Genomic DNA, 27,532 nt, shown 5'->3' on the forward strand with positions numbered 1-27,532 from the left:
GTAGTTTTGGCCGTGATACCTTGAGGCCTTGAAGGCCCAAGAAATTTAACAACCGTATGCTTTCTTTTTTGACTGTTTCTTGATTTTTCTCCTGCTAACAATAAGTCATCCACATACTGTATTAGTACAACCCCATCCTGCAGTTGGTATTCCCATAGAACCCGTTCTAGGGCTTGTTCAAATGAGTTTGGGGATTCTGTAAACCCCTGGGGGAGTACAGTCCACCTTAACTGTTGTCTCCTATCAGTGTCTGGGTCTTCCCACTCGAAGGCAAAATAATCTCTACATTCCTCCTTTAGAGGGCATGACCAGAATGTATCCTTAAGATTTATTACGCTATACCATTGGTTCTCGGGTCCCAATTGACTCAGCAGGGTGTGTGGGTTTGCCACTACCGGGAACCAGCTGACAGTCCGTTTATTGATTTCCCTTAGGTCATGCACCAACCGATAGCTACCATCGGATTTTTTTATTGGTAAAATCGGGGTATTAAAAGGGGACATGCAGGGTTCGAGTACCCCCTTTTCCAATAGTCTCTCGATCTCAGGTTTTAGTCCCCTTTTTCCTTCATTAGATAAGGGATATTGTTTAATTCTCACTGGAATCTCGGGGTTCTTAACAACCACCTCAAATGGTTCAATATCCAGTTTTCCAACCGTTTCAGGAGTATACCACACTTCGGGGTTAATTTGTTTCTCGGCCACCTCTGTAAGGGGACAAAGCCTAATTTTTAACTCTTCCTCTTCCACGTCTACTCGAATCCCCATTTCTATGATTAAATCCCTACCTAATAGGTTATATTCCGCTTCAGGTACTAACAAGAGCGTTCCAATTCTGCATCTGCAACTTGATTCTACCGCCACATCTTTTATCACGGGGACCCTGAAAGGTTCCCCTTTTGCTCCAATTACATTAACTTTATCCTCGGATATTTTACATCCCGGAGGTAATGATTGTACAGTAGACCTTTCGGCTCCGGTATCTACAAGAAAGGCCACCTCCTGGCGCTGAGGACCCACTTTTAAAGTTATCAAGGGCTCCTTCTTACCGGGGGTCCTCAGCACATAGAGCCCCTGACCCCGCTAATCCTCCTGGGACATTTTTTCATCCTGAATCCTTTTTCTACATTCTCTCTTCATGTGTCCTTTCTTCTATGGTAAATAATATGCCCAGGATAGACTGTAATTCATCCCACGTGTACAAATTTGGTCCCAAGAATTGATCTAGCCTCTCGGCTACCCCCAGGGGATCATCTAACAAACTCCCCATTTCTTTCTTAAATTCCCTTACATCCCCTGTATTAAGGGGAACTGCCACATACCCCGTTCCCGGTCCCCCCTGTCCATCCCCACCAGGCACTAACATTTCTCGAAGAGGAAACAATCTTTCCTCTCCTCTCCTTATTTTATTGCGTGCAGACCTTCTGGGAGGGGGTGTCGGGGTCGAGGAATTAGGTTCCGAATCTGACCCTTCCTGGGCCTGGGCTATTTCCTGGCCTTGGAGTGGGTCCTGAGGAGGAGGGGCCTGAGGGGCAGAGGGAGGGGGCCAAAGGGGGTACTCATCATCTTTTCGAGATTTATCTGGTCTGTTTTCCCTTAAGGCAAAGAGGAATGACAGTTCCCAGGATTGGGAAATCCATAAGGCAGCATATTCACTTTCCTCTGGGTTGGCTGGTGGTCTCTTATTGTTTACCCATATATTTAATTGTTGACACACCCAATCCTCAGAGGACCCGAACACAGGCCAGAGTACATGAGGATTGCTGAGAGGTTTTCCACCCCAAATCTCAATACAATAACTAATCATCTTTTCCTTAGACCTATCTTTTCTCCTTGGTGAACTGTCCCAATATCTTAACATCAGGCCTAGGGGACTATCCGGGGGTATGTCTGGTAACTTATTTCCCTTCCCCATCCCCATGGGTCCAGAGGGCTTGCTTTTCCTCTGCCCCATCTTCCGAGGTGCCTTTATCCACACACACACTCACTTCCCCTCGGTCGTGACTCGCTCCCTCGTGGGCTACGAGAACTGCACTACTGGAGGGTCCGCACTCGTGTGATCTCAGAGAGACCTCTCACACAATCGCACCTCGGGATAACCACCCCAACCAAACGGCTCACGCTTTATATACTCACCCACTCCCGGGGTCTTCGTTTGGTCTTCGTGCACAAAATTTAAGGGGTCCAGCAGGTTCTTTTGCTCAGTTATCGTAATTTAGAGGGGTTCGTGGGTCCAGGGTATGGCGGCGGCACCTCTTCAAGACGGGGCTATCCGGGGATAGGGCGCCTCCCCGCTTGCAAGGGTCCGCACCAAAGAACCTGGATCCGAGTCACGGCACCAAGTTTGTTAAAGACGCTTGTGACAAATTGGAGGAGCCAATCTGTATTAAATAAAAGATCGAATTTATTAGCAAGCGATAAAAGAGCAAAACAGCGCTGGGCGGCCGGGGAGACAGTGCTCCACCACAACCTCGCGCCCAAACAGGGGAAGAGCCTCTTTATTTATACAGTCTTTTTAGTCCCTGATACGTGATGGCTGGCTGGTATCTTCGGTATCTTGTGCCATCAGGTGTTAAGTGGTCGTAATTTGCCTTCTGGTGGTTGTTGGGATGAAGGCCGAAGTCTTCCTCAGCTGTTCTTTAGGTGACTCAAGTCCCATTCATGCTCTGTAAACGTCTCTCTACATATGCTAATCATCGGTACTCATGGTCTTAGATAAGTGAAGAATATCCCTACCTCCACATGCGATTTCATGAACAAAGTTAACCCGTTCATTACACACGATAAAGGGAACTTGGCATGAAGAACCTCAATTCGGCAGTTTATCTTGACCAATTAGACTGAGACAAGTTTTGCATGTTTTAGTTGGTATAACCAATTATGTCCTATGTTTATGCGCGTGTACAGTGTTGATATAACCAATCATATTTTATGCTTGTGCGCATGTACCGTGACTTTGCAGAATATGTGACTATAAGTATGTGTGTGTTTTAGCAATAAAGGGTCATCTGTTGTCTGCTCTCAAGATTGCAGGTGTCCGTCTACTTCAATCTCCTCACTTGACTGTATAAATTTGAAACGAACTGCCGAGTCAGGCGCGCACGACTTTGGTGGGACTACCCCCCGTGCTGCCCAGCGCTGAATGAACATACCTACTTTACAATCTCACTGATTGTGGAGTCTGTTTCCGCACGTCAGGATATGTTTCCAGCCACTCGGTGGTTGCTTCCACCATTGTAAGCACATGGCACTTGCCTTGGCGAGTTTGGGGGAGTGTGATATAGTCGATCTGCCAGGCTTCCCCATATTTATATTTCAGCCATCGCCCTCCATACCACAGGGGCTTTAACCGCTTGGCTTGCTTAATTGCAGCACGTTTCACATTCATGGATAACTTGTGCAATAGTATCTATGTGTGAGGGACTGAAAGAGTTAATGTCTCAAACATTGTGGTGGGGCAAGTTCTGCTTAATGGCACACTCTGCATAACAAGGAACCCTGCATAGAAAGGAACTGCAGGTGAAAAGAAGCCGATCAGCACCCATCAGCAACGGGAGGGGGAGGGCTTGCCAGAGGGTGTACAGCTCCTTGTTCTGATGTGCTGTTCTTATGTGCTGAGCAGGACAGCTCACCATGCAGGGAAGGGGAAGTTACTCCCCAAAGGACCCCCAAGCCCAACGGCTCACAAACCTCTCATGACACCTAATTAGCCTAATGAGTTCGAGTGCCCGCCCGAAGGAGGGGCAAGGATGATAAAAGGTCACAAACTGAAGCCCCACGTGTGCAAGCCCACCAGAATTGGACCCCTAGGCTGACTGGACTCCTCCATTGACTGAACCAACACTGGACCCAGGACCTGTGAAATCTCTGTCTCTTCCTTTTTCTCTCTGTGTCTTGTTCTCTCTTTCCTTTTCGTTTTCCATAATCCCTACACCTAATCCCTTTAGACATAAATGATTGACCAAGTCTGGGATTAAGACTGGATCCAGCCCCCCCTAGGCTCATCTCTGAGAAGGAGTCTAAATAGCAAGGGGGTCTGCTCTGAACCTCATGACTCAACAGGAGGGCTCTCCTTATTGTCTTCCCTGAACCAACTCCCAAATAAGCAAGGCCTGTAGTATTGTGGTAGGTTGACCCTGGCTGGGTGCCAGGTGCCCACCAAAGCTGCTCTATCACTCCCCCTCCTCAGCTGGACAGGGGAGAGAAATTATAACAAAAGGCTCGTGGGTCAAGATAAGGACAGTTTAATAAAGTGAAAGCAAAGGAAAACATATGATGTTATTCTCTACTTCCCATCAGCAGGTGATGTCTGGCCACTTCCTGGGAAGCAGGGCTTCAGTACACGTAGTGGTTGCTCCGGAAGACAAAAAATGCCCCCCTTCCATCTCCCTTTACTTAGCTCATATCTGAGCTGATGTCATATGGTGTGGAATATCTGTTTGGTTAGTTTAGGTCAGCTGTCCCCTCCCAAGATCTTGCCCAGCCCCGGCCTGCTGTTGAGGTGAGGAAAACGTTGGAGAGAGAGCCTTGATGCTGTGCCAGCACTGCTCAGCAGTAGCCAAAACACTGGTGTGTTATCAACACCTTTCTAGCTACCAATGCAGAGCACAGCACTACGAGGGCTGCTATGGGAAGAATTAACTCCATTTCAGCCAGACCTAATACAGAGCAGTTGAATACTTGAGTACAATTCCATTCAGGGGCATATTCTCCATCCTTGGGATTCATCATAATCTCTTCATACTGGTTGCTAGTATTTATAAATTGTTCTGTTCTGTCCATTTAAAACACTGTGGACTAAGGTTCATAGCTATCTTTTGACCATATGTCTCAGTCCTGTTATCTTCCATAGGGCTTCTCCAATTTGTTGGATCCTTGGGTGTAGGAGAGTTAGCCTTTGGAGTAGCTCAAACTCTCCTGTCCCAGATCTTCCAGTTTATGTATGAGGAAGATAAGCCTGTCTCATAATCACTACCTGGAATATACGTCTCATTCCATATGAGGTAGCAAGTCGCATTTGCTTTTAAGTTTTTGCTTAAGTTTACCAGTGGTGGCTCTTTCCATGCAAGAATTCCCCATTCTACTGGATTTTTGCTGGAATGTGGAATTGGTATACAAGTAGTAATACTCGTAGTGTTTTGTAATTTGCCAAACCCCTGAATCAATTTCAAAATTAAATTATCTTCCAATCCCTTAGTTTTTTAGTGTCATTAAGTTAATGATGATTAAAATTTTGGATTCCATATTCCTATCAAAATCATGAACAGTTTATCACAATAGTAAACAAAAATATATGTGCCCTGCTCCCAAGTACAATTTATGAACTAACCCTTTTAAATTTTAGATGCAGAGAATTCTCTTCCTGTTTTTCCACAATCCACTTATCTGGAGGGAGTCCCTTCTTGATCTGAGTATAATGGATCCAGGGTCCCACTCCATTAAGTTTGACTGCAGTATATGTGGTTAGGAGAACTTGAAAGGGTCCTTTCCAACGTTCCTTCAGATGTTCATCGTTCCAGGTTTTTAAATAAACCCCATCTCCTGGCTGAAATTCATGAACTGCAGTATCCAGGCCCAGAGGCGTCCTTAATTGTAGATACCTGTTAAGAGAAGACAGAACCTTCCCTAGAGAAATCACATATTCTTTAAGATATTGTTTCCCTATTAATTCTATAGACCCTGCCTCATGATTCATGCTTTGATAAGGTTTCCCATACGATATCTCAAAAGGGCTAACCTTTTCCTTAGATCTTGGTGTAATTCTCACTCTCAACAATGCTAAAGGGAGAGCTTCCAGCCCTTTCAACTGAGTTTCCTGACAAATTTTATTCAATTGTCTCTTAATTGTTTGGTTCATTCTTTCTACTCCCCCACTAGACTGCAGCCTCCATGGGGTACGCAAGTCCCATTTGGTTTGTAAAAATTTGGATACCTCTTGGACTATTTCTGCTACAAGGTGCGGTCCTTGATCTGAGGAGAACCCTCCGAGTACCCTGAATCTCAGAATGATTTCTTTCAATAAAACCTTTACTACTCCCCTTGCCTTGTTGGTGCGACATGGGAAAGCTTCGGGCCATCCTGAAAAAGTATACACAATCACCAGTAGATATTTATATCCTTTACAATTAGGTAGTTCAAAAAAATCGATTTGCCAGTAATCTGCAGGTGTATAACCTTTTCTTACCTCTCCTGGGGGAGCCTTTTCTGAATTTTAGGATTATTTTTTAAACAAACAACACATTTCTGTACAATCCTTTTAGCTACTAACAACATATTAATTCCCACAGCATAGCGTCTGGTTGCCTCAAGCAAAGCTTCAACTCCCATGTGTGTACTTTTATGCATCCTTTCCATTAGCTCCTTCATTATAGGACAGGCAATGGTTCCACTCCTGTTTCCTTCTCCAAAGTCACAACAGCATACCCAGCCTTCCATTCCCCTTTATTTACAAAGCTACTTCCATCAGTGAATAGCTCCCAATCAGGATGTTGTAGAGGGGAGTCCTTTAAATATATGCAAGAATATGCTTGCTCGATGGTCTGTAAACAATCATGTGTTAATCCTTCTTCTTCTCGAGAGGGCAACAATGATGCTGGATTTAAAGTATTAGATATTTTCATTACCACATCCTCTTGTTCAAGCGATATCACTTGATATTGTACCATCCCGTGATACCGAAAAAGCCGGTCACGGAAACTCTCTAAGACTTGATTTTGGGAGTTTTAGAAAGCAAGCATTCTTTATTGCAGCGCTGGGTGCGTGGGGGATCGCTCCACCTATCGTGCACACCATCAGGCCTAATTGTGCAGGTAAGTACATGTTCTACATACATATTCACTAGATTTCCGAGAAATGTTATACATATTCATTAGTTTTCCGGGAAACTATTAGCATATGCAAATGTCCTTTACGCAGGTTGCATTGAAGGTCTTTGGTGGTCTTCAGGAGTCCTCTGGTGGTCTTCCATAGTTTTCCTCACTTGTCTGCTACTTGACCCTCCTCAGGTGATTCTGTGCAGTATGGGTCCTTTACATGTTTTGATACATCTTATCCTAAAGAATGCACGTTAGTCCTGTGGGAGCAGCTCGGAACACCTGGCATTTGTTTTCAAGAGTGACCGTTAGAATTTGTTGTGCTGCACGTTTGCCAAGCCTTTGAAGAACTAGTTTCACAAGGTCAGGTTGGAGGATGGCCTTGTGTAGGCCTGGGAAGATGTGGCTGAAGACAGTCACGAATATGTGTATGGAATGTTTTTATCTTTAACTGTTCTGAGGACTGGCAAACATCCCAGCTGAGCCAGATATGCCCTCCTGTGTAGTAGTATTGGCTGTATGCCGTTAGTTCTTTCTAGACCTTTGTTGATACATATATAAGTTTGATCCTTTTGTGAAATAGGGGGAATCTTGCACAGAGAGCTTGAGCGCTTGATTCAGTCGCCGCAGATGGTGAGCCCGACATGATCAAGAGAAGACGACAACGTGATCAAGAGAAGATGACGACGCAATTAAGAGAAGAAAACGACGTGATTGAGAGAAGAAGAAAAGAGGTGATTCCCCTTCACTGCGGAGACCACGCAATCTAACAGGGAGAGTTTCTGAAGTGGCCACGACTCCGAGAAAATAGGTAACAGCAACCCCTGTGGAACGGGTGAGTTGCGAGATTGCGGTAGCATGGCTCAATCAGTTTCCCAGGAGCATAAGCTCTACTTAAACATTTGCAGCAGATTTTACGGGCCTCTGGGTATAAAATAACAGAGGGGACAATTGCTTCACTTTAATATGGGTAAAGGATAATTGTAAACTGGTTTCCCACAGAGGGAACTTTTGATAGCAAGGTTTGGGAAAGAGTTGGGGAGCATTTACAAACGCGAAAAACTTTGGCCTTTGGTGTATCAGAAAATTTAATTATGACATGGAGATTTATTTATGCTGCGCTGATGCATTTACAGCCGGCAGTGAAAATCATACCAATACAACCTGATACTGCTTTTGAGGAGACAGTTTGTGAGCAGGCCGCTAATGAGCAGGATTCTGATTCTGATAATAATTCTTTTGAATCAGGCAGGGTGGACTCTGAAAAAGAGCTGGATTTATATCCTTCATTACCTCCACCACCGCCTGCACTAACACCATTAACGCACCACACCCTGCCGGCAGGCAGGCAGCGGGCGGGCAGCATGGGCTACGTGGGGTTGCCGACCTCACCACCACATACAGGTCCCCTCCGTCTCGCCGCTGCCTCCTGCCGCTTTTGCACCCACTTTGTTTGTGCCAAAATAGTACAACAAGTAAGTACGATCCTAAAAATAGATTGGCAATTGCATACCCCATATAGACCTCAGGCAAGTGGGCAAGTGGAAAAAATGAATCATTTGATCAAACAACAAATAGCAAAAATCAGTCAGGAGACTAACTTAACGTGGCCCCAATCTCTCCCCTTGGCACTGCTTAGAGTGAGGGTGAAACCAAAAACAAAGGACAATTTAAGTCCCTTTGAAATACTGTATGGAAGACCGTACTTGTTTCAGTTTACAGGGGAGGACATAACCCCAGCAAGGTATGGGATATATATATAATTATATGATCTCCCTCCAAAAGCAGCTAGAGAAAATAAACAAGCAAGTTTTAGGAGCTAGAGCTGGAGGATTAGATCAACCAGTTCATTCCTTTAAACCAGGTGATTATGTGTATATAAAGACTTTTTCAGGACAACCCTTGGAGGAGAAGTGGGAAGGACCTTATCAAGTCTTACTGACGACTTTCACTGCTATCAGGATCAAAGAACAGCCTGCCTGGATCCACTATTCGAGAGTGAAGAAAGCACCCGAGAAACCATGGACGGGTCGTCCCTACAGGGCCCACAACTCTGTGGTTCTCCAAATCATGATGGTAATGGAGGCATTACTTGGCTCAAATGGAGCTCGATGGCACTCAAATACACATTTCGCTTTAACCCAGAATATCTCTAGGATTCTGAACAAAACTGATTGTTGGGTATGTACTCACTTAACAGAATACGGAGGAAAAGGACTCCCTTTAATTGGTATTCCGGTACCAAGGATCATTCCTGGGCGAGGTCTTTGGGAAAATACTTCATGGAATACTAACAATGATGAGATCTGGAAGTTAGAAATAACTAGCCCTGAGACACCGGAACCTTACTGTACATGCATAAGGAGATGTAATCCCCCTAAGGGACAAGGGAAGATTGACTGTATGGTGGAACATATGTGGGGAATCATACCGTTTGTAATAAGACACTAGACATTGGGACTTCAATCTCTGTTAATACTACAGCATGGCCAGTGCTGGAAGGGAGAGGGTGGTTACTGGCTATGCAACGACACTGCTCGGAAAGTGTTACCTAGAGATTGGATGGGAACATGTACCTTGGGAGCAGTGATTCCAAATATAACTATACATAATTCCCCACTAAAAGGAACACCTCTCCTAAGGGCTAAACGAGATATTGAAAATCCTTTAGTAAGAAGGCCCACTGCCTTCCATAGTTTTGCCCGGTGGTTCCTTCCATGGTTGGGAGTAATGTGAACTGGAAAAAGCCATTGTCAATATATCAGCAGTAATAGAGAACATCGAAAATCGGACAATAGATGCGATAAAGCACTACAACTAGAGGTATCTAGCCTGTCTCAGGTCGTGTTACAAAATAGAATGGCATTAGATATGTTGTTAGCCTCCCAAGGTGGAGTATGTACGATCGTAAATGCTAGTTGTTGTATGTATATAGATCAAAGTGGAAGAATTTCTACAGACCTGGAAGAGATTAAGAAACAAACTGCAGTTTTACACGAGGTAACGAGAGATGACCTAACATGGGGGTTTGAAGAGATGTGGAACAAATTAACATCATGGTTACCTAATTTTGGTTGGTTAAAGCAAATTTTTGTTATGATCATTGTCCTTTTGGCATTGGGAGTATTGATCTGTATCATGATAAAATGCTTTATGTTGGCACTGTCAAAATACTGTAAAAAGCTATGAAGATTGGAAACGAAACAAAATAAGACACCAATTAGAAACAGGGAAATACTTTGAATCTTTCAAAGAAGATGAAAATCTGTGACAGGCGGAAGAATCCGCCTAAGCATAAAGAAAAGGGGGGAATTGATGCAGAGGCTGACACTAGGCCTAGTAGATGCAGAAATAGAACGTATGCTTTGACTCAGTGTATTGTCAGATAAAGGACTTCGGAATTTGTTAGAAGATTAACAACTGTCTTCATAAGTTGATTTACGTAGACAAGCCAAGGACATAAGCCTGTGTATGTAATGATATGTCTTGTTTGTGGAGGTATCCTGTGTGATAAGGGGAGATGTTCTGTCTTTTGTGATGTCTGAGCTAAAGTTAGGAGATAAGCAGAGAAGTTGTTTGTGAGGCCCAGAAGAGGAGCATACTGCGCAAACTCATACAACAAGGGTCAAACAGTGGACAAGTGAGGAAGACTATGGACGACCACCAGAGGACTCCGGACGACCACCAGAGACCTCCAATGCGCTTGCGTAAAGGACATTTACATATGCTAATAGCTTTTCGGATAACTAATGACTATGCATAACATTTCTCGGAAATCTAGTGAATATGTATGTAAGGCATGTATTTAACCCATACAGTTTAAGCTCGTGGTTAAGCACGTTGGAGGAGCGATCCCCTGTGCTTCCAGCGCTGCAATAAAGAATACTGAACTCCATCACCGAATGCTCAATTTGTGAAACAATCTGGCGACCATGAAGGGACCCACTCTGCTCGGCTGCAGGACCCGCTGAGAACAGGACTCCCTAGGGTACCCCCGGGATTTCCGGAGGCACTCCTCGCCTCACTCGGATCACTGCGGGAGCAGACAAGGACACCATCTAAAGGAGTGTGAGGTATTCTTTATTTTGTATCTTTGGGTTTGGGACCGGTCATTTGTAAAGCTATCCATAAGTCATAAGACTAACTTATGCAGGACAGCGTATGCCAGGTAGCCGATGCTCTTGGTATGCATTTGGTTTGATACGTGTTTGGGCACTTTTGTTGTGCACTTTGTGTGCTTTAGGTTTGGTTTGGTGCCCACTCATGTACTTTTGGTTTTGATCTTTCGGCTAACTGAATGTGGTAAACAAGCATCGGAATTGGATTATGGATACTGTTTGTGAGTTCTGAGTTAAAACTGTGTCGAAACGGTAAATTGAATGATTGAGTGAGTGAGAAGCAGCTGCAGGGAGTGTGTGAAATTCCGATCCGCAGTTCGTAACTCCGTGGGAGGTATGGCCGGAGACGAATGAGGTGTGATTGATTCACTGATGGTTTGGGATGTGAACTCGTACATTATTATTTTAGTTATAAGTCTGAGTTTGATTGTCTTACTTGTCTTGTGGTGTTGTTATTGTAAGAAATTCCCTGTTTGGTGTATTATATAAATGTGGATATATGAATGGTGTCTTTTGCATCCGGGAAACGAGTGTAGATCTATATATATATCCTGGAGTGTGTGTGGTGTAAACAAAGGTTGCAAATAGGTTGTGGAAAGGATATTGACTGCCCTAAGTGTTGGGTCTGGACTTCCTGGGACAAGAGGGAGAGAGCTACGTACGTAGTGGAAATAATTTGTGGTTGGGCAGACAGAAATCAGGGTGAGTAATATGGGAGGGAAACAGAGCGGTGGAATATTGAAAAAGAGCCCCTTAGGTTGTATCCTGGCACATTGGAAGGAAATCAGGGGACCTCCAGGCGGAAGCGTGGACAAAAAGACCTTAATTAAATATTGCAACCAGTGGTGGCCTTTATATAGACTGGACAGTGGCAAAGTGTGGCCTTTTAATGGAACTTTGAATTATAACACATTGCTACAGCTGATGTTATTTTTTAAGGCGGGAGGGAAAATGGGATGAAGTTATATATGCGGATATGTTTTTCACTTTGAGAAATCATCCAGAATGGCAAAGAGAGTGCGGAGTTAATATAGCTCCGCAAGACCCACTTGTGCTAGCAATGGAAAAGGAAAAAAGAGATTCTGAGAAATTGAAGAGATGTTGTTCAGCCTGAACAGATGTTGTTCAGCGGAGGCTCCTCCGAGGAAAGTGCTCGGGGCGCGCCGAGGGGCGTCCGCTCCGCAGTCGGTCCCGCAGCTGAGCAGAGAGTCTCCTGGCTGGCTCGCCAAACTGACATGCAGAAAACAGACTCCACAATCAGTGAGATTGTAAAGTAGGTATGTTTATTCAGCGCTGGGCAGCACGGGGGGATAGTCCCACCAAAGTCATGCGCGCCTGACTCGGCAGTTCGCTTCGCAAAGCACCTATACATAGGCATGATCTATCCCCGCTTCATATTAAAATTAGTTCCAAAAAGTCACAAGGCCGGTCTTGGCTGGTTTTTGGGGTGGACTGCTGCTTCTTATGAGGGACTATCTCCTGCCCCAGTCAGCCTCAACAATGCAAATGTGAAGCACCACTTCTCATCCCCTTGGGCCATGTCTACCTCTACTGAAATTTCTTTAACTTCACTATAAGCTAGATAATTATTAAACAGTTCCTATCTACATCCATATATCTACTATATCTACTAAGGTTCCTGTGGCGCCCCGTTTCAGTATATTGAAGATATTGATAATGGGAACAGGACAGTCAAGTGAACTCCCTAAAAAAATCACCTCTGGGGTATATTTTGAAGCACTGGAAACAGCTGGGGGGTGTCCTGGGTGGTAACATGCGGAGAGAAGATTTGATTAAATATTGTAATCATTGGTGGCCTCTGTATAAGCTTGACGAAGGGGAAAAGTGGCCTGTGAATGGGACACTAAATTATAACACCATGTTACAACTTATGTTATTTTTGAGACGTGAGCAGAAATGGGATGAAGTTATGTATTGTGATTTGTTCTTTACCTTAAAGAATCATCCTGAGGGGAAAAAGGATTGTGGAATTAATATGCCACCCAGCGATCCTTTCGTGCTATCTTTAGAAAAAGAAGGAAGAAAAAATGGTGACAATAAACCAAAAGGTGTTGTTCTGCATGTAGTATTGGGCAAAGTTGTTTAAAGTTATACAAGCAAGAACGAGAGGATGATACTGATATGATAATTGGATCTCAAAGGGCCCCACCTAGAGCTGCTCCCAGAAATAGTGATGAAAGAGAGCCCATGAATAGTCCTGTCACAGGGGGAATGAGAGCTAAACAGAGCGAAGTTATTCAAGCTCCTCTTCATCAGGCGCTTGGGACTGAGGGTGTGGCAACTGTTAAAGTACCCTTTTCTATTGTGGATTTAAATAATTGGAAAATAGCAGCTGGGAGCTATCGGCGAAAACCCTCATCAAACAGCCCATGCTTTTGAAACAATGATTCAGACTTAGGATCCTGATTGGAAAGACATACATAATAATGGATATACTTTTTGATAGTGCAGAAAGAGAAATGATCTGGAGAGCTGCTAAAACCCAGGTAGAAGCACAAGTGGCTTCTGGAGTATTACAGGGAACAGTGGAACAAAATTTTCCATCTACTGATCCCAAATGGGATCCTAATAATTTGTCTCAGAGAAGACTGCTACATCAGTATCAAAATGGGTTCTATTTGGAATCAGAACTGCTATGCCAAAGGCAACTAACATGTCTAAATTATATGAAATTAAACAAGATAGAAAAGAGTCTCCCACTGAATTTCTAAGCAGATTAAAAGATGCTGCTAGTGAGACAAGGGGAGTCAAAAGAATCTCAGTAGACATAATAAAGGGGGATGAAAGATGATGTTTAGCGCTTACATTGTTGAAATTAGCTGACATAGAGACAGTCCTTGATAAGAAGAGCTGGTCCTAAGAACCAGCCAATAGGTAAAGACAGTTCTGATAAGAAGCAGGAGCAGGCCCCAAGAGCCAGCTAAGACTGGTCTTGCGGCTTGGGTGAATACCAAGAAATCACTGAGCCTGCGCAAGAAGAAAGGTTACTAGCGGTGACGAAGAGGAGTCATCTATCTTCATCTCTGCGACCACCAGACGACCACCATAAAGAGGCACTGCGCAAGCGCAGTTGAGAGGAGACTATGGAAATGACCTCTTGGAGCTAATTTTAATATGAAGCGGGGACAGGTCATGCATATGTATAGGCGTATTGTGAATATGTAACACTTGACTGTATAAACTTGAAATGAACTGCCGAGTCGGGCACGCACGACTTTGGTGGGACTACCCCCCCGTGCTGCCCAGCGCTGAATAAGCATACCTACTTTACAATCTCACTGATTGTGGAGTCTGTTTTCCGCACATCAGTTTGGCGAGCCAGCCAGGAGACTCTCTGCTCGGCTGCGGGACCGACTGCGGAGCAGACGCCCCTCGGCGCGCCCCGAGCACTTTCCTCGGAGGAGCCTCCGCTGCCAGCCGCTCACCGCGGGAGCGGACAACGACCTCCTGAAGCCGCGGACCAAACGGTATGTTTCACAGAGGGAGCCTGTAAAGGTACAGGCCGGGGCAGCTGGTAAATCGCGCAGAGATGTCTGGCGTGCAGCGTAGTCCCCGTATGGGAGGAAGGTACCCTGTATGGTAACAAGGGGGGATTTGCTGAACGATAGAGCGGCCGCCAGCGATCTTGGGGGTAGATCGAGCAAATCCGGGGTGACCGCTGCATCCCAGTATCGGGAGCCAGGACGGACCTGTCGATGACTGGTATATAAGAGGCAGGAGAAGGGTAAGCGGACCCCCTCGCAATTGCGTTTGGTACATTTTTGCAGCTGCTGAAAGGTTGTCAACTGGAGCGATGATTGTATGATGTGAATGTTTGGAAGTTTATGTTAAAGATTTTGTGTGGGTGTGTGGAAATGATATGTTGAAATTTATAGGTGTATGTATGTTTGTTAATGTGTGAATGTCTTTACGTCTTAATAGGGGTGATTCCCTGTTTTGTATGTGGGCTTGCAACTGGACTATATAATAGCAATTAGCATCCGGCTTGGGTTTTGTTGAAGTGTAAATCTTGTGGGAGGAGGTGGTACTGTACATCTAACAGACAGAAGAAACCAGACTGCCTTGAGTGTTTTCCCAAATTCCACACTTCTATGATGGGAAACAATCAAGGAGGAGTATTGAGGAAGAGTCCTTTGGGTTGTGTAATTGCCCACTGGAAAGATATTGTTGGGACCGGAGGTACGGAAAGTAAAAGAACCTTATTAAATACTGCAATCAATGGTGGCCGTTGTATAAGTTAGAAGGTGATGCTAAGTGGCCACTTAATTGGGTCAATAGATTATAATACTCTATTACAACTAATGCTGTTTTTTAAGGGAGAAGGAAAAATGGGATGAGGTTTCGTATGCAGACATGTTTTTCACCCTCCAAAACCATCCGGCAGTGGCAAAGGGACTGTGGAATGGGTACCCCCACAGGACCCCATGGTGCTTGCACTTGAGCGAGAGAACAACAAGGAGCTTAGAGGTAAACTGAGGCGGTGGTGTTCGGCATGTAGTATTGTACAAAGATGTACTAAGGCAAATAAAATCCATCAGGTACCAGAACAAGATCTAACTGATTTGTTTAAGCCTCCCCCTTGATCACAGGAACAGGATGCAGACTCGGATAGAACTCCAACCCCCCCGGACAGCCCTGTATCTTCCCGTACTAGGAAGAAAAACTACCTCAAACAGCTTTACAAGCACCTCTCCGAGAGGCGGTGGGGCCGGATGGGGGACGATGTTAATCAAAGTACCCCTTTTTCTACTGCTGACCTAGGGGAATGGGAAAAGGTTGCAAAAGATTATAGGGTGATCCGATAGGTGTAACTAAGCATTTCCAATTTATTGTAAAACAGCATAACCCTGATTGGAAGGATATACAGCTATTACTGGAATATATGACTGAGACAGAGAAAGAGCTGATTTTAAAAACAGCAGGGAACCTAGCTGAAGACCATTATAAGATTACAGGAGGGGACATTAAGGAATATTTCCCTCTCCAAGACCCAAAGTGGGATGTTAATAGATCTGCACATATGGAAAGATTGCAGGGGTATCAGGAGTGGATTGCAAAAGGAATGGAGAGGGCAATCCCCAAAACTATAAATTGGTCAGCTTTATATGCAGTTAAACAGAGTCCTTCCGAGTCTCCATCTGAATTCCTGGATCGACTGAGGGGTGTAATGCGCCACAGCACACCACTAGATCCTGGGTCAGAGGTAGGAATACAACAATTAGTCTCCCTGTTTTTGGGTCAATCTACAAGGGATATAAGGCGTAAACTTCAGAAATTATGACCTACAGAGAGTAGGAATTTAGAAACATTGTTGGATGAAGCATGGAGAGTATTTAGTAACAGAGAGGAAGGATATAGGCAAGGGCAAAGAAATTATGGCTGTTATCCAGAGAAGAAAGAGGAAGAGGGCCTAGACGAGACTTGCCCCGACTGGGCAAGGATCAATGTGCTTTGTGTAAGAAATTGGTCATTGGAAAAAGGAATGCCCAAGGAACAAGGAGGATCAGAGGGCTCAAACAGGAAGAACGGTAGCCCATTTGAAGGGAGATTGACGGGAACCTGGGGAATCTACCCTAGCGGATCCACTGGTTATAATTAAGCTAGGGAAAACACAACAAGAGGTAGAATTTTGGTAGATACAGGAGCAACATACTCGGTTCTGAATCAAGCTTTGATGCCTGGGAGATGATTATGTCATGGTGAAAGGAGCGACTGGCCAAAGTGAAAAGGCATATTTTTGTAAACCTTTAGAATATAAATTAGGAAAACAGTGGGGCATTCATAAATTTTTATATATGCCCAACTCCCCAAAGGCACTTTTGGGAAGGGACTTGTTGGAACAATTGGGAGCAAAAATTGTATTCGAAAAGGGAGAAATTACTCTGGAGGTAAAAGATCAGCAATATGTTCAAATATTGAGCCTAACCTTAACCAGTCTCCCCCTAGAAGGAAGCATTAACGAGGACATCTTAAACCAAGTGTACCCAGGGGTATGGGCTACTGATGCACCTGGAAGAGCGAAAAGTGCTCCACCTGTTGAAGTTAGGATCAAGGAAGGCCAAAAGCCGGTAAGAATTAAACAATATCCCCTAAAGAAGGAAGACAGAGAAAGAATCCGGCCAGTGATAGAAAAATTTTTGCATTGGGATTATTAAAAGAATGTGAGTCTGAATTCAATACCCCTATATTACCTGTTCGGAAGCCCGATGGGTCATATCGGGTGGTCCAAGACTTACGGGCGGTGAATAAGATAACTGAAGATCTTTACCCAGTAGTGGAACCCATATACCCTGTTGACTGTATTAACACCTGAATTGACTTGGTTTACTGTTTTAGATTTGAAGGATGCTTCTTTTGCCTCCCTCTCCATGAAGCCAGCCAAAAATTATTTGCATTTGAATGGGAAAACCCCAAAGTGGTCGAAAGACCCAGCTCACTTGGACGGTGTTGCCACAAGGATTTAAGAATAGTCCTACCATTTTTGGCAATCAGCTTGCGAAAGACTTAGAATCCTGGGAAGCCCCGTCTGAGGAGGGGAAGCTGTTGCAGTACGTGGATGATATCCTGATCGCCACCAAAACAGAGAAAGATTGTATGACGTGGACGGTGAGTCTGTTGAATTTCTGGGACTCCAGGGGTACCGGGTATCCAAGAAAAGGCACAGGTAATGCAACGCAAAGTGAATTATTTGGGCTATGAAATTAGTGCGGGACAAAGAACTTTGGGACAGGCCCGTAAAGAGGCAATATGTCAAACTCGGAGACCTCAGACAGAAAGAGTTACGGACTTTTCTGGGAATGACGGGGTGGTGCCGATTGTGGATCTATAATTATGGATTGCTTGTTAAACCACTGTATGCGCTGACAGCCACTGAGCAGAAACACCTTGAGTGGAACAAGGAGACCGAACGAGCCTTTGAGCTACTGAAAAAGGCTTTGATGTCGGCCCCGGCCTTAGGACTCCCAGATGTGAGTAAGCCATTCTTCTTTACTCCCATGAGAAGCAGGGCATTGCCCTGGGAATATTAGCACAAAACCTGGGTCCATATCGACGGGCAGTTGCCTACTTCTCTAAGCAGTTAGACACGACTGCAAAAGGTTGGCCTGGATGCCTGCGGGCGGTTGCGGCTGTGATACTGAATATACAGGAAGCCCGAAAGTTTACTCTGGGCCAGAAAATGACTGTTTGGTGTCTCACACAGTATCAGCAGTACTGGAAGCAAAGGTGGACATTGGCTCTCTCCACAAAGATTCCTGAGATATCAAGCTATATTGGTAGAGCAGGATGATGTGGAGATTGTAGTCACTAACATTGTAACCCAGCTTCTTTTCTCAGCGGGAACACAGGAGAACCGGTACATCATGACTGTTTGGAAACCATTGAAGCAACATACGCCAGTCGCCCAGACCTGAAAGACAGCCCCATGGAAAACGGGGAAACGTGTTCACAGACGGAAGCAGTTACGTCCTAAATGGTAATCGACATGCGGGATATGCCGTCACCACCAGCCAAGAGGTAATAGAATCAGGGGCTTTGCCCATGAACACTCCGCACAGCAAGGCAGAAATAATTGCTCTAACCCGCGCCCTGGGTTGGCCCAGGGCAAAGTTGTGAACATTTATACAGACTCAAAATATGCCTTTGGAGTTGTACATGCACATGGAGCAATTTGGAAGGAGAGAGGACTACTGAGTTCTCAAGGGAAAAATATCAAACACGCAGAAGAAATTCTGAAGTTACTGGAAGCTGTCCACTCCCTAAGAAAGTAGCAATTATGCATATTAAGGCACACCAGAAAGTGAGCTCAGATTTGGAAAAAGGGAATGAGCTGGCGGACAGAGAGGCAAAACAAGTGGCCAAAACAAAGGTAAAAACAGAAGGGGCTTTAATTCCTGATAGGCAGATCTCCCTAGAAGGTAAGCCAGAATACACCAAGGAAGATCAGAAGCTCATTACAGATTTAGAAGGGTCATATAATGAGAAGGGTGGGCTCATACCCCACAAGGAAAGCTAATCTTCCCTCTTGCTTACTGGCATTTGATACGGGAGGAACATAGGAAAAGACATTGGGGAACAGAGGCTCTGTATAATCATTTGATAAGAGAAATTGTGGCTAGAAATTTATACACCACGGTGAGACAGGTGACTCAACAGTGTGATCTTTGCCTCCAGACTAATCCTAAGAATACCCCCAAGCCAGAAATGGGCCAGATTGGAAAAGGCAATGGGCCTGGACAACAATGGCAAATTGATTTTACAGAACTTCCAAGAAAAGGGGGGTATCGATATTTATTGGTATTAACTGATACCTTTTCAGGTTGGCCAGAAGCATTCCCAACAAGAACGGCTAAAGCTCGGGAGGTAACTAAAATACTAGTACAAGAGATAATACCATGTTTTGGGGTTCCAGCAACCGTATCCTCTGACAGAGGACCACATTTTGTCTCATTTTTGTACAACAAATTAGCCGCCATTTAGGTATAGATTGGCAGCTTCATACTCCATATCACCCCCAGTCGAGTGGTCAAGTGGAAAAAAATGAACCACTTAATCAAACAGCAAATTGTGAAATTAGGACAAGAAGCAAATTTGACATGGCCTCAGTCTCTCCCTTTAGCCCTTCTGCGTATACGAACAAGACCAAGGGCGAAAGAAGGACTGAGCCCCTTTGAAATTCTGTATGGACAACCCTATGGGATACAGAGAGGGGTGTCTGTACAAGGGGGATGAAATTATGACTTCTTACATGGTAGCATTAGGTAAGCAACTTAATAAAATCAGGAAGCATGTGGTAGGGACTCGAGGGAGAGGTTTGGATGGGCCTGTACATAATATACAACCAGGAGATTATGTGTATATAAAGTCTCTTACAGAAAAAACTCTGGAGCCGCAGTGGGAAGGACCATTTCAAGTATTACTTACCTCCTTCACCGCGATTAGGATCAAGGAACAGAGCGCCTGGATCCATCACACTAGGGTGAAGAAGGCACCCAAAGGACAATGGACTTCACAAGAAAAGGGACCTTTGAAGCTCAAATTTGTAAGACATTGATTGTCATGCTCCTCAGTTGGACCTTGCCCAAGGGGCAGGCTTGGGATCGAAATACTTATTTAAATATGACAGAGAGTATCTCAAAAGTACTAAATTTATCAGATTGTTGGGTATGTAATCCCCTTCCTCAGGGGAACATGGAACTCCCCTTTCTAGGAGTCCCAACCACAAATTGGACATCTCTTATTAAAGATGGGCCAGACAGGAATGGATTATGCCTTTATGGAAAGGGAAATACCCAGCGGGGACCCAGCTTTGATCTGGAGGTACCTGACCCTAAAGAGGTCTTAATTACTGGCCGTTGCTTAAATATTACTGATAATATTTGGGGAGACATGGATAATTGTAGCCTTGCAGAAAATCTGGGAACTTTTGATAAAGGAAAATTAGAACGTCTTGGACTGAACTTAACTATCAGTTTCTATTATATCCGGAAACCAAAGAGGGGCCAGAAAAGAAGGGGCAAGAACAAGATAGAAGGGAGACACATCTCGGTCCAAGATGCAACACAGGGCCCGGATACTGGTGGCTCTGTGGGGATGGCAGGGCCAGAAAGAGTTTACCCCAGAACTGGAAGGGACACTGTGTTCGGGGGTACCTTGCACCTCAGATCAGTATATTCGAGGGAGCTTCGCCTCCCCGAGGGTTTTTGAGAACACCTTGGCTCCGTGTAAAACGGACTGAAAACCCACTAATTATTCGAGGTACTAGGTACCATAGTTTTGTCCGATGGCTAATCCCCTCTTTAGGGGTAAGCGAGTTGGAGAAAGCTATCGTGAATATATCTGCTACATTAGAGGTTATAGAAAAAGCTACAATTGATGCAATTCAAGGGCTGCAACTGGAAATACAATCCCTAAGTAAAGTAGTACTCCAAAATAGAATGGGATTGGACATGCTTTTAGCAAAAGAAGGGGGCTTATGTGTAGTTATAAACCAAACCTGCTGTACCTATATCAATCAAAACCAACGAATTGAAACAGATCTTGAAGAGATATGGGAAAAGACTAGAATACTACATGAAGCTTCCCAAGATGACACTTCTTGGGACTTGACAGACATATTAGAAAAATTAACCTCCTGGTTGCCAGATTTGACATGGTTGAAGCAATTGTTTGTCACTATAATAATCATTATTCTCTTGTCTGTGGTTCTTGGCATAGTGGTTCGATGTGGCTTTTTGTGCTGTAGGAGTACAGGACTCTTACAGTGAATGGAAAAAGAATCAGTTACGACGAAAACTCGAGACCAACAAATACTTTGAGAAGATGCTAGATAGGGAGATAATGTATTAGAAGTACTAGGATTAGATATAGTAAAAGAATTTACTATTTTCTAGAAAAGGGGGGACTGAGACAAGGGGAGTCAAAAGAATCTCAGTAGACATAATAAAGGGGGATGAAAGATGATGTTTAGCGCTTACATTGTTGAAATTAGCTGACATAGAGACAGTCCTTGATAAGAAGAGCTGGTCCTAAGAACCAGCCAATAAGGTAAGACAGTTCCTGATAAGAAGCAGGAGCAGGCCCCAAGAGCCAGCTAAGACTGGTCTTGCGGCTTGGGTGAATACCAAGAAATCACTGAGCCTGCGCAAGAAGAAAGGTTACTAGCGGTGACAGAGGAGTCATCTATCTTCATCTCTGCGACCACCAGACGACCACCATAAAGAGGCACTGCGCAAGCGCAGTTGAGAGGAGACTATGGAAATGACCTCTTGGAGCTAATTTTAATATGAAGCAGGGACAGGTCATGCATATGTATAGGTGTATTGTGAATATGTAACACTTGACTGTATAAACTTGAAACTAACTGCCGAGTCGGGCACGCACGACTTTGGTGGGACTACCCCCCGTGCTGCCCAGCGCTGAATAAGCATACCTACTTTACAATCTCACTGATTGTGGAGTCCGTTTCCGCACGTCACTAGGAAATATACTAATATGGATCCTGAGTCTGAAGAAGGAAAAGCTCAGTTGGCTCCTTTATTTATAGGACAATCCTCTGATGATATCAGAAGAAAATTACAAAAATTACAAGGAGCAGATTCTCGAGATTGGGGAAAATTATTAGAAGTTGCTCAGGTGGCATATAGAAATAGAGATGAATTACAGAGTAAAATGAATGCAAGGTTAGTAGCTGCTCTGAAAGTAGGAGCTGGCATGGTGAGACGGGGAACCAAAAGAACCTTAGTAGATATAGTAGATATATGAATGTAGATAGGAACTGTTTAATAATTATCTAGCTTATAATGAAGTTAAAGAAATTTCAGTAGAGGTAAACGTGGCCCAAGAGGATGAGAAGTGGTGCTTAACGTTTGCATTGTTGGCCCAAGAGGATGAGAAGTGGTGCTTAACGTTTGCATTGTTGGCCCAAGAGGATGAGAAGTGGTGCTTAATGTTTGCACTGTTGAGGCTGACTGGGACAGGAGATAGTCCCTGATAAAAAGCAGCAGTGACTCCAAAGAACCAGCCAAGACCGACCTTGTGATTTGGACAAATGCCAAGGAAAACTGAGTTCTGCGCAGGGACAGAAGGTTAAGAGTTCACCGTGAAGAAGACATACAGCCTTCATCTTCACGACCACCAGACGACCACCATAAGGAGGCACTATGCAAGCGCAGTTGAGAGGAGACTATGGAAATGACTTCCTAGAGCTAATTTTAATATGAAGCGGGGATAGGTAATGTCTATGTATAGGCATATTGCGAAACTCTATGTATATGTAACACTTGACTGTATAAATTTAAAGTGAACCGCCAAGTCAGGCGCGCACGACTTTGGTGGGACTAACCCCCGTGCTGCCCAGCGCTGAATGAACATACCTACTTTACAATCTCACTGATTGTGGAGTCTGTTTTCCGCACGTCAATTGGACGAGGGAGAGGAACTGGATTGGGGTCACCAGTGGGATTAAACCAGCCCCTGGGACCGAATCAGTGTGCATACTGTAAACAAGAAGGACACTGGAAAGGGGAATGTCCCCTGAGACCTACAAGGTCACAAGTGATCCCAATTTCGACCACACAATCTTAGCAAGTTCCCCCTTTCTTGGGAAAGTTGAGTGAAAGTATCTGACGGGGACTGGAGGGGAGTCTCCCAGCAGAACCTCTGGTTACAGCTAATCTGGGAGAACAGAAAACTGAATTTTAGTTGACACTGGAGCCACCTTTTCAGTTTTAAATACCTTAGAGGGGGAATTAAGTTCTGAAGTAATTAGTGTTGTTGGTGCGATAGGTGAACGAGAGACTAGACCCTTCTTTAAACCTTTGACAATGAAATTAAGAAAGCAATGGATCACTCATCAGTTTCTGTATTTGCCAATTTCTCCTAAACCCCTGTTAGGGAGAGACCTACTTGAGAAATTGGAAGCAGAAATTAAATTTAAAAATCGTGAGATTAAAATTTTAATTCCAGAAACTAAACATATCGAAGCAGTGGCTTTGTTGTTACAGGACAGTTACCGAAAGCAGAAGATCATACCAGTTGAAGTAAATAATGCTGTAATTCCAGTCATCTGGGCTGGGGAAGTTCCTGGTAAATCCAAAAGAGCAGAGCCTGTGAGAATTGATTAAAGCCAGGTTCGAGTCCAGTAAGAATTAAACAATACCCCCTAAAACTGGAAAGTCGGAAAGGGTTAGTACCAATAATACAAAAATTTCTAAAGTACAAATTGTTAATAGAATGTGAATCCAAATATAACACCCCGATCTTGCCTGTTAAAAAGGCTAATGAAAAAGATGACAGGCTAGTTCAAGACCTCAGAGCAATAAATCAAACAGTACAAGATATTCACCCGGTAGTAGCAAATCCTTGTACTTTGTTAACAACCCTAACAGAGAAACAAGAATGGTTCACGGTGTTAGACTGAAAAGATGCCTTGTTCTGTATTCCCTTGGATCCCAATAGTCAAGAGCTTTTTGCTTTTGAATGGGAAAATCCTGAGACTGGGAGAAAAACACAATATACATGGACAGTCTTGCCTCAAGGCTTTAAGAACAGCCCTACCATTTTTGGAAATCAATTGGCATGAGAATGAGAGATTTGGAAGAAAGACAATAATCAAGGAATCTTGTTGCAATATGTGGATGATCTGTTAATTGCAGCTGAGACAGAAGAACAATGCACAAAGTTAACTATTAGCCTTTTGAACTTTTGGGGAATCAGTGGATATCGAGTGTCAAAAGAAAAAGCCCAAATAACCCAGAGACAAGTAACTTATTGGGTTTTGAAATCCTGAAAGGACAGAGACAATTAGGAACTGAGAGAAAGGAGGCAATTTGTCATCTCCCCGAACCTAAGACTCTAAAAGAATTGTGAGCCTTTCTGGGAATGGTTGGGTGGTGTCGCCTGTGGATTGGAAATTATGGCTTGCTGGTCCGACCTTTATACAAGCAGCTCAAAACCTCAAGCAATGGATTGATTTATAGATTGGACTGATGCCAGGAAAGCTGCTTTCAAAGAACTAAAACAGGCTCTAATGGAGGCACCAGCCCTAGGCCCGCCAGATCTCACAAAGACATTTGAACTCTTTACTCATGAAAGAAGAGGTATAACTCTGGGTGTCCTGGCCCAATATCTGGGACCAAGTCGGCGAGCTGTGGCCTACTTCTCAAAACAATTAGACAATGTGAGTCTGGGATGGCCTGGTTGTCTGAGAGCCATCGCTGCAACTGTGCTATTGATCCAGGAAGCTCATAAAATCGCCTTAGGACAAAGAATTACTGTGTATGTTCCCCATATGGTAATCACTGTGCTCGAACAGAAAGGGGGGCATTGGTTATCCTCTAGTAGAATGCTGAAATACCAAGTGGTGTTGCTGGAACAAGATGATGTTTACTTAAGAACTACTACTATCGTTAACCCTGCTGTGTTTTTAACAACTGATCAAGTTGAAGGAGAATTGGAACATGACTGCCTGCAGACAAGTGAAGGAGTTTACTCCAGCCGACCGGATCTCCGAGATGTGCCACTGGAAGAAACAGATTGGGAACTATATACCAATGGAAGCAGTTTCATCTGTAAAGGAAAATGTTTATCAGGATATGCGATAACCACTACTGAGAAGGTAATTGAATCACGAGCTTTGCCTTCGAATGTATCTGCCCAAAAGGCTGAATTGATAGCTCTTACTCGAGCACTGGAACTAAGTCAAGGAAAGCGAGTCAACATTTGGACAGACTCAAAGTATGCTTTTGGAGTAGTACATGCACATGGAGCAATATGGAATGAAAGAGGACTGTTATCTGCACAGGGAACCACCATTCAGCATGCAGAACAAATACTGAAATTGTTAGAAGCCATTCAAAAGCCAACAGCAGTCACGATAATGCACTGTAAAGCACATCAGTCAGGTAGGACTGTCCCCGAAACAGGGAACCGATTGGCTGATAGAGCTGCTAAAGAGGCTGCAGAAAAAGGCATCCTAGCACTAGTTCCAGAGAAAAGTGTAAATTTGCCTAAAGATGCTCCAAATTATAATGAAAAAGATGAAGAATTATTTATTAAATTGCAGGCTAATAAAAATGAAACAGGGTGGGCTGTAACACCAACAGGTGAAATAATAGTCCCACCCGCAATACTGAGAGAAATTGCCTGGGCTGAACACAACAAAGTACATTGGGGAACAGAAAACCTTGCTAAGCATTTACAAAAGTGTATTTTGAGTAGAGATATGACAAAAATTATTCAAATAATTACAATTGGATGTGGAATTTGTATACACAATAATCCCCAAACCAGTAATAAGATTACTTTTGGAATTACGAAACGAGGAAATTCTCCAGGAAGATACTGGCAAATTGATTTTACAGAATTGCTTCAAAAAGAGGGATACTGATATATCCTAGTTCTAGTTGATACCTTTACTGGGTAGCCTGAAGCTTTCCCTTTTCACACCAACAAAGCAAGAGAAGTAATCATTATCGTTGTTATAATCTGTGTTGCTTTTAGCTGTCTTAAATGAGCTGTGACACAATCTATGTTCAAGTGAGACTACTAAAAGAATTAGTAGCCTCAAACAGAAAGGGGGGGATTGATAGCATATGTCCATACATTTCATGTGGTTTGTTCAAACTTTTATGGTTTTAATATTTTGTACCTTCTATGAAAACTGGTTTGCTGCTAGGTGACTGTGCAAGTGAGATTTGATAAATGATCATATATTAACATTACGGTTGAAAAAATAGACAAAGGGTAACCGGGGAGATAATTACAAAAGTGTAGTCAAGTGATTAACTAGTAATTATTCATAAGTTTTGCAGTTCTTTGCTCTTATGACTAGATGTTCCTGTATGCTAGATAAGAACAATGTTGAAACTGACCACATGTGATTGAAACTGCCTTAAGCTTCAAGATCAAAGAAACAAGGACAAGAATAAAGACTTCAAGGACAGCCAGCAAGAACTTCAAATGGGTTGGTGGTCATAAAAGCAGCCCTTCGACTCAAATGGATCCTTCATTGTGCATGATCGGATGTAGGCAGTACTATGATAATCAGTTACAATAATTTTTATGTGTATGTATACTAATCTAATTAATATGCAATTAGTTATTCTATATAACCTGTTTGTGCTGAAGCTGTGGTATGCACGCTAGGTGGAACTATCCCCCGTGCATCCAGTGCTGCAATAAAGAATGCCTGCTTTCTAAAACTCCGAGTTTCTTTTACCGGCTTTTCGGTATCAGTATGTGAGCTGATATTCAGAAAAGTCACTCAGGTCAACACAGAGATAGGTATGTGAGCAAGGAAACCCTGCTATTAAACCTTGATATTAAAACTTGCAGAGCTGCTTAGTCCACTTAAAGTTGTGTTTTATTGCCTCCACAAATTCAGCCCATACAAATGTTTTAAGATCAAATTTATAAAGAATATCTTATAGTATTCCAACCACACACATAACTGTATTCTACCACTTCCAATGCATATCCATAGCTTTCAAAAGAAATACAGTTTAGATTCTATCAGCTGTCAGAAGAAAACATATCTTCAGATGACTTATTGAACTAGGAACAATATGGAACTGTACAAAATTCCCTGCAGCAAAATTTCAGCAAAGTAAAAAAAATAATATATTAGTCTTTACCTTAACTCATCTGTGAGAGACTGAAAGAGTTAATGTCTCAAATATTGTGGTGGGACAAGTTCTGCTTAAAGACAAACCCTGCACAGCAAGGAGCCAAGGTGAAAAGCCCATCAGCACAGACATCAGCAACAGGAGGGGGAGGGTGTGCTGGAGGGTGCGCAGCTCCCTGTTCTGATAAGCTGTTCTGATACAAAGATCAAACAATGCCCATGTCTGCAGGGAAGGAGAAGTTACTCCCCAGACGACCCCCCAAGCCCAAAGGCTCACAAACTGCTCATTAACCTGACAAGTTCAGGTGCCCACCCGAAGGAGGGGCAAGGATGATAAAAGGACACAAACTGAAGCCCCAGGTGCGCAAGCCCACCAGAACTGGACCTCTAGGCTTACTGGACCCCTTGGCTGACTGAACCTACACTGGACCCAGGACCGGTGAAATCTTTCTCTCTTCC

The 27,532-nt window shown here is 43.7% G+C and overlaps 1 long non-coding RNA gene across 1 annotated transcript; it reads right to left on the reverse strand.

Moving 5' to 3' along the window:
• Positions 1–3,705: 3,705 nt before the first annotated feature.
• Positions 3,706–27,532, reverse strand: LOC121232817. The gene is made up of 3 exons (XR_005931707.1): positions 27,497–27,532; positions 6,423–6,427; positions 3,706–3,819 (listed from the first exon to the last, which is right to left on the reverse strand). It is a non-coding gene; the product is annotated as an uncharacterized LOC121232817 (long non-coding RNA).

The sequence above is a fragment of the Aquila chrysaetos genome, chromosome W, assembly GCF_900496995.4.
Source record: "Aquila chrysaetos chrysaetos chromosome W, bAquChr1.4, whole genome shotgun sequence".
Classification (NCBI taxonomy): domain Eukaryota; kingdom Metazoa; phylum Chordata; class Aves; order Accipitriformes; family Accipitridae; genus Aquila; species Aquila chrysaetos.